Genomic DNA, 13,818 nt, shown 5'->3' with positions numbered 1-13,818 from the left:
ATAGAAAGGGCTCCTGTGGCTGGAAACAAAGCATACAAACAAGAACCTTCCAGGCAGAGAGTCACAGATATTTGCAAGAAGCAGTCCTCAGTGTGTGCAGGTGCCAACCAGTAGAGTATGGGTGGGGCATGGACATTGAGCGTATGCAGCAATGTACAGAATGATATAGCCATGATAATAATAATTTATCACAGATACAGAATGCTTCTTCCGGTGTACCAAGTGTTGTACTAAGCTCTATGCATTAATCAGTTAATTTCCTTATTTGTTATTCAAACAAAATTTATTGAATACTCCCCATTGCCAGGAGCTGCAATAGGTTCTGGGACAAAATGATGAGCAGAACAGGCACTGGCTTTGCCCATGCAGGGAGGATAGACAAGTCAGGGGACAGGCATGAGTTGAACAATCAGGTGACTAAATGCATGTGCTGGGATTAGGTTTCTGACAGATAAACGGCACTTCCTTAAGATCTGATTCATCTAAGGTTTGGAGAAAAGTGTTCAGAGAAATGGTGTTTAAGCTAGACTTGGAGGATGGGCTGGAGAAAACTGAGAAGTGGGATCAGAGCACTTCAAGTGGAGGCAATAGCAGGTGCAAAAGTCCTGAGGGAAGATAGGACATGGAAAATTGGAGAAACTGAGAATAGACCCATGTGGCTGGGACACGGTGAACAAGACAGGTTGGAGGTGAAGGCAGTAGAGAGCAACCTTGGGTACCGTGAGGGACAAATTAAGAGTAAATGAAGCGAGAAACCACTGACAAATTCAAGCTACAACAATGGGGTAGAGATGGGGGGAAGAATCTCATTGCATTTTAAAAAGATTGCTCTACTGTGGACATTGTTGCTACGGAAAGAGCTTAGATGTCCATCAAGAGATGAATGGATAAAGATGATGTGATACACACACACACACACACACACACACACACACACACACAGTGGAATATAATGCAGCCATCAAAAAAATGAAATCTTGCCATTTGCAACGACATGGATGGAACTAGAAGGTGTTATGCTAAATGAAATAAGTCAATCAGAGAAAGACAATCATCATATGATCTCACTGATATGTGGAATTTGAGAAACAAGACAAAAGATCATAGGGGAAGGGAGGGAAAAATGAAACAAGACAAAACCAGAGAGAGAGACAAACCATAAGAGACTCTTAATCTCAGGAAACAAATTGAGGGTTGCTGGAGTGGGGGTGGGTGGGAGGGATGGGTGGCTGGGTGATGGACATTGGGGAGGGTATGTGGTATGGTGAGTGCTGTGAATTGTGTAAGACTGATGAATCACAGACCTGTACCCCTGAAACAAATAATACATTATAAGTTAATAAAAAGAAAAAAAAACATTCTGGGGGAGTAGGTGGGGAAGGTTACTCTAGTTCTAGAGTTCAGATAGTCTGGAGAAGATCAGCCACAATTTGGGAGACCAATGGAGAACCACTCCAGGAATTTACTGATGAGGTAAAAGTGGTTTGGGAGGCATGGCCAGGTGTAGAAAGGGGGAGACATGAGTGGAATGAGGATATTTCAAGGAAGAAGAAAATGCATGGGACTTGATGAGTTCATGGATGTGAGGAGAGAGGAGAGGGAGTATTAAGAAAAACTCTGAGGTGCTGGCTTGTGCCATTTACACAGATGGGAATCGTTAGTTCCTCAATGCTTACTCAGCTTCTGGACATAGGTACTAATGTCTCATTCATATTATGAAAGAGGAAATAGAGACTCAGAGAGCTTAAGAAATGTGCCCAATACTCCAGAGCTAATAGGTTCCAAAGTGGGGAGCTGGTAGATATTAAAACCATGCTCTACCATCCTCTCTTTGGCACCTGTCTGTATTCTGTCCTGCTCTATCATCTTCTCTTCATCCCTGTCCAATTCTATTGCCTCCATAGGATATCTTTGTGTGTCCCTTATGCTTTCTAATTAAATCGTTCAGTCACTATGTAGGTGTTATCCTCTTGGAAACCTGCTCTGTGCTGGGTGCCATCCAATAAACCAATCAATAGAACTAATTTGTGTTAATGGGGGAAAATGTATCCATTTTATCCCAGGCTTTCTGAATAGTGCCTTTGTGCAGAGTTATATGAACAGTATTCAGGACTTTGGCACATTGGCTTGTGACCCACTAAGAATCCCACAGGGCAGTTCTGGTGCCCACCTTTGTGCCATAGCACAAGCTCTGCTTGAAAGAAAGGGCTCAGGGTCAGGTCATCGTTCCCCATATAAACCACCTTGATCCTAAGATCACGTTCAAGTAGAAACAAGGTGGAGAGTTCTATTGTGTTTATTCTTTTCAAACCTTAGCAGTTCTGCTCAAAATCACACTCTAGAAAGCTACGCTCACTGGTCTGGTATATTCTAGAAGCTGTCAGATGGCTTTGCTGACCCATAAATCAGGAATATCAAATGGAATCTGGACACCAAGAAAAAGCTTAAAACAATGTTGTTTTTTTTTTTCCCAATGTGGTCCCTTATATTATTAAAAAGTAATAATCATTCTCATAAACCCAATTTATCCAAATATTGCAATCACGAAGTTTTTTTTTTCCATTCGTACCTAAAGTGAGTAACAAAAAATCTTGAGGAAGATCATTGTTCTAATTAAAGGCAAATATCTGCTGTTGACCTGACCTTGTTCTTCCATGAACTCAGTACCATAAATAGTGGACAAATGTTGGTGTGTTGTTATTTTGAATATCCTCTCTCCCCCTGAGGACGCTCACCTGAAACTGGAGTGGGACCCCATGACAGAGGAAATGTGTGCCTCATTGATGCTCTTTCAGCAAATGTATATGTGCTCAGCAGCACTGATTCGTGGTCTGTAGGAAATACGGAAGCAGCTGGAGAGACCAGGGGACTCTTCATCTCAGGTTCACAAGCTGGTGCTCTCAGCATGGGGACTTCATTTGGCTGCTTGTTTTTGAGTGTATAGGTTTCCTGCTTGCTTTTGACTTCTTTGCCTTTTGTGATTGGCTGTCAGAGGATAAAGAAAAATATTCCCATTAAAGCCCTTTTCATATATTTTATCTTCTGAATAGATGAGAAATGATGTTTATGAAGACACCAACCAGCAGACCCTTGCAGGGAAGTTATTTTGTGCCAAAAACCTACTCTGATTGAGAACGTTGCAAAAACATTTAAAGGCTTGAAAGTTATGTTTTTCCAAAGCCCTCAGAGGTTTTGATAAATAGTCTCTAAGTCTGAACAATCTTGAGTTTGCTGTGGGTTCTGGTTTTTAGTAATATAAATTATTATTCGAGGGCCATAGTAAGCTCTTCTCCACTCTCCTGGAAAATAGAGCAAGGAGAAATTAATGCACATTTCAGCAAAGAACATATTTTAGTCTCTCGGGAAGAATTTGGAAACACAAAAATACACATTGGTTAGGTCCTCCTAACACGTGTTCTAAATGAGTAATGCAAGTACTTCATGGGATAGTAGATGCATGAGCAGGGTCTCATTTACCATCGGAATGATCTGCTGAAGGAGTTTTCCTCACACTGGAGAGGGCTCTTTATACTTATGGCGTATACAGCGTTATGGACAAATGTGACTATAAGACAGCTTACCTCTATGGCTTCAAAAGAGGGATGCTTAGGAACTTTTAACTTGAAATTATTATTTAATGTTAGTAAGTTATTCTTCTTGGAGCTCATTAGAAGGTGGCTACTGATGTTCATGCTCAGCACCTTTCATATCTTAGGAGATACTTAAAGCCTAGGATATCTTTTGTTCAATAGATCAGCACTTCTCAAACTCTCTTGAGCACATGTATCCCCTGGGGACCTTGTTAAAATGTAGGTTTTGATTTTGCAGGACTCCGGTGGAGCCTGAGATGCTACATTTCTAACAGGCTTCTAGGTGAGGCTGCCACTGCTGAGACCATTCTTGGATGGAAAGGCAGTAGATGGCTTGTGTGTCAGGGACCTCCGGCCTGTGCTGGATAAACTTGACAAGTTGTACAAACTCAAATTCTCCTTTACATTGTGAAATTAGCTCTTTTTTTTTTTCTTTGAAAATCACCAACTAATTGGAAATAGCTCAGAAATGTATTTATAAAAGAAAGAAAGACCTTGTCTGGTGCATGTAACCACTGTTACCATTATAGCATTTGTCAGTGGTTCTCAACCCTCACTCAGCATCAAAGTCGCCTGAGAACCTTTCATACACCACAGACGCTGGGACCCACCTCTTGCAGGTTCAGTTTTGATTGACCTGAAGTTGGAGGTGGGCATTGGTATTTCATAAAAGCTCCCCAGGTGATTCTGATGTGCGGTCAAGATTTAGAACCATTGGTTACCTATGGTTCAGGTATTTATAGTCACATAGCTATAGAGAAACATACTTTTTATTTTTAAAGGAAAACAGAATACACTCTTCATAGGTCTCCATCAGCTTTTTGAGTGACTGAAAATATTTCCCTAGAGGGACTCACACCCATTTAGTTGGCCTATCTCCTTTTACCAAGATTTATCTTGTTTCCAATTTCTCTCTATTGTAAACAGCATTGCGGTGAATATCATCATACTTACATATTTGAGCACAAGTCCTTGGGATAAATTCCTAGCAATGGAACTCCTAGGACAATAAGACAAAATTCTATCCATGTTGTGAAACTCTCTGTAGAAAGCTGTACCAATATTCATTCCCATCAGGGGTTTCTGAGTGTGCCCACGTTGTGATACCTCCTCTAACACCGAGCGTTACTCTTCTAAATTGGTCAAGTAGGTGAAAAATATCCCATTTCAAGCTGTGTTTATTTGTTTGATAATGAAATTGGGCCCTTTTCATATGTTTATTGCCATTTCTACTTTCTCTATAAACTGCCTTTTTGCGTCCCTGGTGAGGGATATTTATATGTTAACTGACTTGTGCCCACCCAGAAAACTTTGGCCTGCCCCCAGAGATCACCACACAGGGCCCCATACGTGCCATGGGTTCCATGTTTGCCCACCTGAGGGACGTTCTCTTGTCCCAGGAAGAGGGCAGATGAGGCCAGAAGGGCCTCAAGATTATGCCTCAGGAGTGACACTCAATCAATGAGAGACAAAAGTTGGTGGATAGATGCTCCAGCCTCCCTGGCCTGCAAGAGACAATTCTGCAATATTCTATAACCTCAGGGCATCCCTAGCAGTATGGAACCCCAGTTTACTACAGAAGGTAGTCTATACTATTCCTCTTAAGGTCTTTCCTCTTCTCTGTCTTGCTCTCCCATTGCCTCACAAAGCTTCCTGCTAAATAAACTACTTTGACTAGTAGTATCATTTCAAACTGGTGGCGTGGGGCAGGGGGGAGATTCCAAACTAAGACCCTTAGGTCAGTTGCACTATTCTAACCTGATATGCACTGTGGGTGGTGGAGGCATGCCAGTGAGTCTGTTCTGTGTGCAAAATCTCAAGAAGTCCTGAGATAGACAGCTACACAGAGACCTAAAGGGACACAGAAGACACTGTTCATAAAACACTGGAATGCAACAGCACCATTCCCTAAGTCCAAAGCACCATGGCATATTTGGAGTAGCCATGGTACGTTGTTCCAAATGCAGTTCCACATTTGCTGTTCCACAAACATTGCTCTTTGAGATGGGGTAAGAATGTGATGTAGAGGAGGACAGTAAAATGCAGAGGTATATTCAAGGTTTGGGAAGAAGAGAGGTAGGATAGATTCAGATTTAGAATCATACTGGAGATTTTTGCCCCCAAGGTGTAGCTTGGGTGAAGATCACTACAAAGACTTCTAGCTGGGTAAGCCAGATCTGTCCCTAATCCTGGTGGGCTGGGCAAAAACATCAATGAAGGCTCTTTGCCAGTAAGCCTGGGCTCTCCCAAGCCTGGGTTCTGTCCCAGGGATATGCTTAAGTTCCATTAATGAGGGACAACCTCAAGCTCCATTCTGTCTTCTCTTCTTATTCATAAGCAGTTGTCCATTGGTCACCCCTTGGGACAAGGATTACGTACACACTGAATACGACCCACCTTAGGGAAAAAAAGACCTGGGGGCTGGGGTACATGCAAGCCATGGAAGTAGGCTTCGGGCCATTTGGGCAGGAATTCTGGGGTTCTAAGAACTTGAATTCTGATCTAAAATTGCTCTGGGGTACCTGAGTGGCTCAGTTGGTTGAGCGTCTGGCTGTTGATTACTGTTCGCGTCATGACCTCAAGGTTGTGGGGTTGAGCCCCATGTTGGGCTCCATGCTGGGCCCTGGAGCCTGCTTGGGATTCTCTTTCTCCCTCTTCCTACCCCTGCCTCCCACTCCCTCTCTCCCTAAAAATAGAAAAATAATGAAAAAAATTAAAAAATAAAACTGCTCTGTCCAATAGTCCAATATAGTAGCTTTAAGCCACATGTGCTATTAAACACTTGAAGTATGTCTAGTAGTACATGTTGAAAGGATGGTAATATTGGGCTACACAATATATTATTAAAATTGGAAACTTTCACAGCAATTTTACATTACTGTGATGTCACTTTCAGGCTTACTTTCAATGCAGTCTGACAGCATGCACTGGCACCAGTCCCTAGCTGAACTTTTGAGTACATTGGGCAAAACATAGTGGTAAAAATGAACACAAGATTGGAAGAATAGGGAAGTACCTAATGTTCTGTGTGCAATAGAAAGAGAGTTAAGGACAAAGGGCTCTTTGAAGAAGAATCTTAAGAGATGTGAGTTAGGAGTGGCTCTGGCACATAAATATAAAGAACTCCTAAATCCTAGGGTGAACTGAATTCCTGCAGGCAGCCTTCTGGGCTGGGTGTGATGGATAGCCTACAGAGATACAGTCTTACTAAGCTTAGCTGGGGTTAGTTCTGGTGGGGATGATGTTACCCCCAATGATCTGACACCATGGTCTCAATTTCTCACACAGGACAGACCATACATGGCCAGGACTCCTGTGAAAAAGATCTAGCAACAGCAGATTAGGATTATACATTTCCTTGGTTCCCTAGTTGTGTAGACAGTGGCTGACAACAGTTCTAAGGGTAAATACAAATACAGTGGGAAGAGGTACACTGCACAGATGTGAGTGGTTACTGTATAGATGTAGGATCCTGGCTTTATTTTGAATGAAAAGGACAAGAACTCAGAAGGTCAGGTGGATGAACACAAGATATTACTGTGTAAATTGGTCACAATTTCATAAGGTGCTATTGTCTAAATATGCACACACTTTAGCCTGTAAGATATAAGAAATAATAATTTTGACCCATATAATGAAAAGATAGCATAAAATTAGAAAACATTTCAATGACTTCATCAAATTAACTGAAGGGGAGCATATGGTTATCTTAATAGATTAAAAAAGCTTTTGATAAAATTCCATACCCACTTCATGGTAGGAATTATTAAAACAAAACAAACAAGAACAACTAGAAATAAAGGGGAAGTTAACTTACCTAAAACCAGATGTCAATAAAAAATATTTCTAATGATGAAATATTAGAAACATTCCTTTTATTTCAGAATAAAATAAAAATAGCCACTTCAGTCATTTCTACCTGCATTGTTGATATCCAATGTTGTAAGTAAAATCACATATAACATTGAAAAGGAAGAAACAAAATAGTCACAATTTACTGATGATACGATTGTCTACATTGATAAAAAGCCCACAGCAACTTCTTTCAGACACATCTCCAAAGGCAGGGGGACTTCATCAAGATAAAAAGTTTCTGCACAGCAAAGGAAACAGTCAACAAAACAAAGAGGCAGCCCATGGAATGGGAGAAGATATTTGCAAATGACACTACAGATAAAGGGCTGGTGTCCAAGACCTATAAAGAACTTCTCAAACTCAACACACAAAAAACAAATAATCAAGGCAAAAAATGGGCAGAAGACATGAACAGACATTTTTCCAAAGAAGACATACAAATGGCTAACAGACACATGAAAAAATGTTCAACATCATTAGCCATCAGGGAAATTCAAATCAAAACCACATTGAGATACCACCTTACACCAGTTAGAATGGCAAAAATGGACAGGGAAAGAAACAACGAATGTTGGAGAGGTTGTGGAGAAAGGGGAACCCTCTTACACTGTTGGTGGGAATGCAAGTTGGTACAGCAACTTTGGAAAACAGTGTGAAGCTTCCTCAAAAATTTAAAAATAGAGCTATCCCATGACCCAGCAATGGCACTACCGGGTATTTAACCCAAAGACACAGATGTAGTGAAAAGAAGGGCCACATGCACCCCAATGCTCATAGCAGCAATGTCCACAATAGCCAAACTGTGGAAGGAGCCGAGATGCCCTTCAACAGACAAATGAATAAAGAAGATGTGGTCCATATATACATGGAATATTACTCAGCCCTCAGAAAAGATGAATACCCACCATTTGCATCAACATGGTTGGGACGGGAGGAGATTATGCTAAGTGAAATAAGTCAAGCAGAGAAAGACAATTATCATATGGTTTCACTTATTTGTGGAACATAAGGAATGGCATGGAGGACATTAGGAGAAGGAAGGGAAAAATGAAGGGGGGGAAATTAGAGGGGGAGATGAATCCTGAGAGACTATGGACTCCAGGAAACAAACTGAGGGTTTTACAGGGGAGGAGGGTGCGAGGATGAGTTAGCCCAGTAATAGGTATTAACAAGGGCATGTATTGCATGGAGCACTGGGTGTTATATGCAAACAATGAATCATGGAATACTATATCAAAAACTAATGATGTACTGTATGGTGACTAACGTAACATAATAAAAAAAAAAGAAAAAAGAAAAAAAGCCCAATATACAAACTATTTATTACTACAAATTTAGCAAGATTTCTGGTTACAAGATCAATATATATCAGGAGCTAATTAAAAATATAATAATAATAAAATAATAAATTCATCAACAAAAGCAAAAAAATTATAAGAGGTAAGAAATATTTATCAAAATAAGTACAGTATGTTTTTTTATGGAGAAAAATTTAAGACTTTAGTGAAGTACAGGTAGAAGAATCTAAACAAAAGAAAGATATACCATATTCATAGATAGGATGTTGACATTGCAGGTACTCTGTGACCCAGCTTTACTTATAGATATATATCTTAGAAAAATTCTCAGGCATGAACACTGAGATATGTTCTAGTATATTCATTTCAAAACAATTTATAATGAAAAAATAAAAATCAGATATCCTAATTTTTAATCAATAGGAGAAATACACACATAGATTATAATATTTAAATAAAAAGGATTAATATACATATTTAAAATTAATGAACTAGGCCTATATAAGAGAATCTGAAATAAGCTGTGTTGATATCTGTTAAATTTGAGTGATGTATTAGTTGTGTCATTATTTTATTTCATAATCAAGTGTTGTTTCAAATTAACTTCATCCTTGCTTGTTTCATTGTAGAAGCTTCAGTTTCCCATGAAGGGTGATCACCTACATGGCTGAGACTGTATCACACACTTCTGCTTCTCCCAAAGCCCCCAGGGCTGTGCCGAACTCACAGGAGATGCACAGTGAATACATTTGTTCCAGTTCTGTTGAAAGGCAGGTAAAGCTCTAAGTTGTGATGAGAACTGGCAGTTGTCAGTTGCTTTCTCACTGTAATCCTAGCATGGCTTTGCATTGAGACCTCTCAAGGTGTCTTCTCATTGATAAGACTTCAATCCAAAATTAATAGTCAGCAGTCTTAACAGTGTCGACTGGAGAGTGGTGAATTCCATCAAATGACCTCTTGGGTGTAGGGAAACTTTGTAACTGGTGCTAAATGTATAGATATAATCTCCCTGACCAAGAGGCCACCTTTGGATGAATCCACTTTTTATAATTTTTTTAAAGATTTATTTATTTGAGAGAGAGAGAGAGAGAGAGAGAGAGAGTGAAAGCATGAGCAGGGGGGAGGGGCAGAGAGTGAAGGAGGGGCAGAGGGTGAGGGAGGAGCAGAGGGTGAGGGAGAAGAAGACTCCCCACTGAGCAGGGAGCCCCAACACGGGGCTTGATCCCAGGATCCTGAGAGCATGACCTGAGCTGAAGGCAGACACTTAACCAACTGAGCCACCCAGGTGCCCCTGGATAAATCCACTTTTTAAGAAATCTTGAGTACTTGCTCCCTTTCTAGGTCTCTTCTCAGTGGTTTAAGAATTAATGGCAAAGCTTTTACCAGGACTTATGGCAGAAAAATAGTAATAGGTCCACTTGCAGCTAAGTCTAATGGAAACATAGTCAATTCTGAATGCAGTGCCTATAGTGGTCTACCTACTAAATGTGCTGATCACATGGTATCATGCTCTCAGAAGTTTGTAAAAAAGGACAAATGACCACTTGTCACAACCTGTCCTCAAATCAGTGATGGAAGGGAAGAGATCATCAATGACAGGAATTCAAGAACAAAGCATATCCCACTTGGTGGGTGTGTGTATATGCAAATAAAGTGGACCAACCAGGTGAGCATGGGTACCAGGAATCCAGACATAGATTCTGGCCTGGCGTAACCAAGAGCAGAGATCATTTGATGGTGTTGTAGATATGGGGGTTGAAGGTCCTCAGTTTTAAGAAAAAAAAACCCAAGAGCCCAGTTACTGGCCCTATGAGGCATGACAATATAAAAAACTCAACTTCAGGGGACTAAAGAACAGAAACCAATATTTCAGTCTACTACATTGTGCCAAAAATGCTTCATTCCTCAGTACACACATACACACACACACACTCACACAAACCCATGTTCCAGTATCTGAAATTTTTCCAACACATGGTAATTTTGGACTAGATGTTATCTTTGATAAAACTCATGAAAATGCAAATATTTTAGCTGAAAGTTAACAAACGGAGACTTTAATAGTTATAAATAAAAACAAAGTCATATTTTATTGATCCCAGCCTGCACTATGTAAAACTCTATAAGGGAGCTCTTGTTATCCCCAGGTATTATATAAGAAAACTGTAGTTTGGCAAAAGGTAATTAAATATTGCTAAAGGTCCTTGGCTGTCAGCTGGGATTTAAATCCAGATCCCTGTGCCAGCAAATCTCTTGTATTTCCCACAATAGCATGCTGCCTCCTGCATCAGAGTAATCAAGAACAGGCCAGTCCCTGAAATTATCACCTAGGAGAACAATTTTGATGAGGAGTGAGGAGCAGGTAAAACCAGGGAGGCCCTCACAGTGGGTATGAGTGGAATCTGCAGGAGATCTAGACCCCAGATGGGGGGATGCCAAGGACAAAACAAGCCTACCTCACAATTTGCTCTAAAGCTGTTTCTACTGTCAAGCTTGTTAATCTCACAGAATTGCCAAGAATGGTTCTTCTTCCAAGACATGGCAGGGCAGTAAAAGTCCCATCAACCATCATTGCTGTTCTGATAATCTGTACTCTCCCCAGCATTTCAGCACCCAGGATTTCCCCCCTTCCCAGACTGCTCAGGCAGAAATGATGCCCCCTTATTGGGCTTTGGAAACCTGGTGGGCAGTTTCCTGGGGCTGTAGTCTGACTTTGCAGAAGCAGCAGAAAGTATCTGCCAGTGGAAATTTAAAGAGCTGTTGGTAGGGGGAGGAGCAAGATGGTGGAGGAGTAGGAGAACTAAATTTCATCTGGTCCCAGGAATTCAGCTAGATAGGGATCAAACCATTCTGAACACCTACGAACTCAACAGGAGATTGAAGAAAAGAATACCAGCAACTCTCTGAACAGAAAAGCGACCACTTCCTGGAAGGTAGGACGAGCGAAGTGAATCCGAGGCGATATTTGGGAGGATAGACGGTGGGGAAGGGGGCCTCCGTCAGAAGCTATTGGCAAGTGATAGAGCAGCGAAGCACAAAATCGGAAATTTTTGAAGTTGGCTCTGTTGAGGGACGTCGCTCCAGTGGCTAAGCAGGGGGTGGAACCTCGCTGGGACAGTGTGGTCTCAGGACCCTCTGGGCCACCCGGGGTGCCTGAGTGGGGCAGAGCTCCCAGGTATTGGAGAGGGGAAGCCGGCTGCAGAGACGGAGCCGAGGCGCGGGCTCTCAGCTCGGGGTGGCCATAAACTGTGATCCGCGGCCCAGTAGGGCCACTGCTCCTCCAGCAGGGACCCAACAAGCGGCAGATCCGGGGAGACTCCCCTTCCTCCCCCGGGAGGAGCAGCGCCAGGAGTGCACAGCAGGGATCTGCTGGGTTTGGAGACTCCACACCGAGTCGGGTGCCAGAGATAGAAACACTCGGTCACAGGCCGGGTGAGCACGGAGTGCGGCTGGAGACCGGGGAGACAGGAGTGATTGACTGCTTTTCTCTGGGGGCGCACTGAGGAGTGGGGCCCCAAGTTCTCGGCTCCTCTGGGGTGGAGATTGGGAGGCCGACATCTCACTCTTGTCCTCCAAAGCTGTACAGAAACCTTGCAGGGAACAAAACTCCCGAGAGCAAACCCGAGCAGATTACTTAGCCCGGACCAGCAAGGGTGGGGCAATTCCATCTCTGGCAAAGACATTTGGGAACCATGGCAACAGTCCCCTCCCCCAGAAGATCAGCAAGAACAGCCAGCCAAGACCAAGTTTACTGATCAATGAGAACGGCAGAACTCCAGTGCTAGGGGAATACAGTACATAGAATTCATGGCTTTTTCCCCATGATTCTTTCGTCTTTCAAAGTTAATTTTTTTAATTTTCTTTATTTTTTCTTTTGAATTTTTCTTTTTCCCTTTTTCAACCAACATCTTATCAATCCTTTTTTTAAATTCTTTTTTCATTTTTAGAGTCATATTCTATCCCTTCATAGTAGTTAACCTTATTTTTGGTATATCTATAAGTTGTTCTCTCTTCAAAAATTTGGGATACAGTTTCTTCTAACAGACCAAAATATAGCCTGAATCTCTAGTGTATGGCTTTGTTCTAGTCTCCTGCCTGATCACATTCTCTCCGCACCCCCCTTTTTTTTAAATCCTCTTCTTTCTTTTTTCAACCAACTTCTTATCAATTCCTTTTATAAAATCTTTTACAATTTTCATCTTTATAGTCATATTCCAACCATTCATTGTATTTACCCTTATTTTTGTACATATATGTTTTTCTTTCTTTAAAATTTTAGGAGGCGCTTTCTTCTAACAGACCAAAATATGCCCAAAATCTAGTGTGTGGCACTGATCTATGCACCAGCCTGATGAAATTTGATCATATTCTTATTTTTTATCTTTATCTTTCTCTTTTTCTTTTTTTTTTTTTTCATTTTTCTTTCTTTCCTTTTCTTTTCCCGCGGATTCAGGTCTCTTCTGATTTGTTTTGTGTATATTTCTCGGGGGTTGTTCTTATGCTGTTAGCATTTTGTTCTCTCATACATCTGTTGTCCTCTGGACAAAATGACAAGACAGAAAAAATCACCTCAAAAAAAAAAAAAGAACAAAAGGCAGTACTGCCTGCCAGGGACCTAATCAGTACGGACATTAGTAAGATGTTGGAACTAGAGTTCAGAATGATGATTTTAAAGATACTAGCTGGGCTTGAAAAAACATGGAAGGTAGAGAAACCCTCTCTGGAGAAATAAAAGAACTAAAATCTAACGAAGTCAAAATAAAAAAGGCTATTACTGAGGTGCACTAAAAAATGGAGGCTATAATGGCTAGGATAAATGAGGCAGAAGAGAAAATTAGTGATATAGAAGACCAAATGATGGAAAATAAAGAAGCTGAGAAAAAGAGAGACAAACAACTACTGGATCGTGGGGCAGAATTCGAGAGATAAGTGATACCATAAGAGGAAACAATATTAGAATAATTGGGATCCAGAAGAAGAAGAAAGGGAGAGAGGGGCAGAAGGTATATTGGAGCAAATTATAGCAGAGAACTTCCCTAATTTGGGGAAGGAAACAGGCATCAAAATCCAGAAGG

This window comes from Zalophus californianus, chromosome 8, assembly GCF_009762305.2.
Source record: "Zalophus californianus isolate mZalCal1 chromosome 8, mZalCal1.pri.v2, whole genome shotgun sequence".
NCBI lineage: Eukaryota > Metazoa > Chordata > Mammalia > Carnivora > Otariidae > Zalophus > Zalophus californianus.
The sequence above is the reverse complement of the archived record's forward strand: the minus strand, read 5'-3'. Positions refer to the sequence as shown.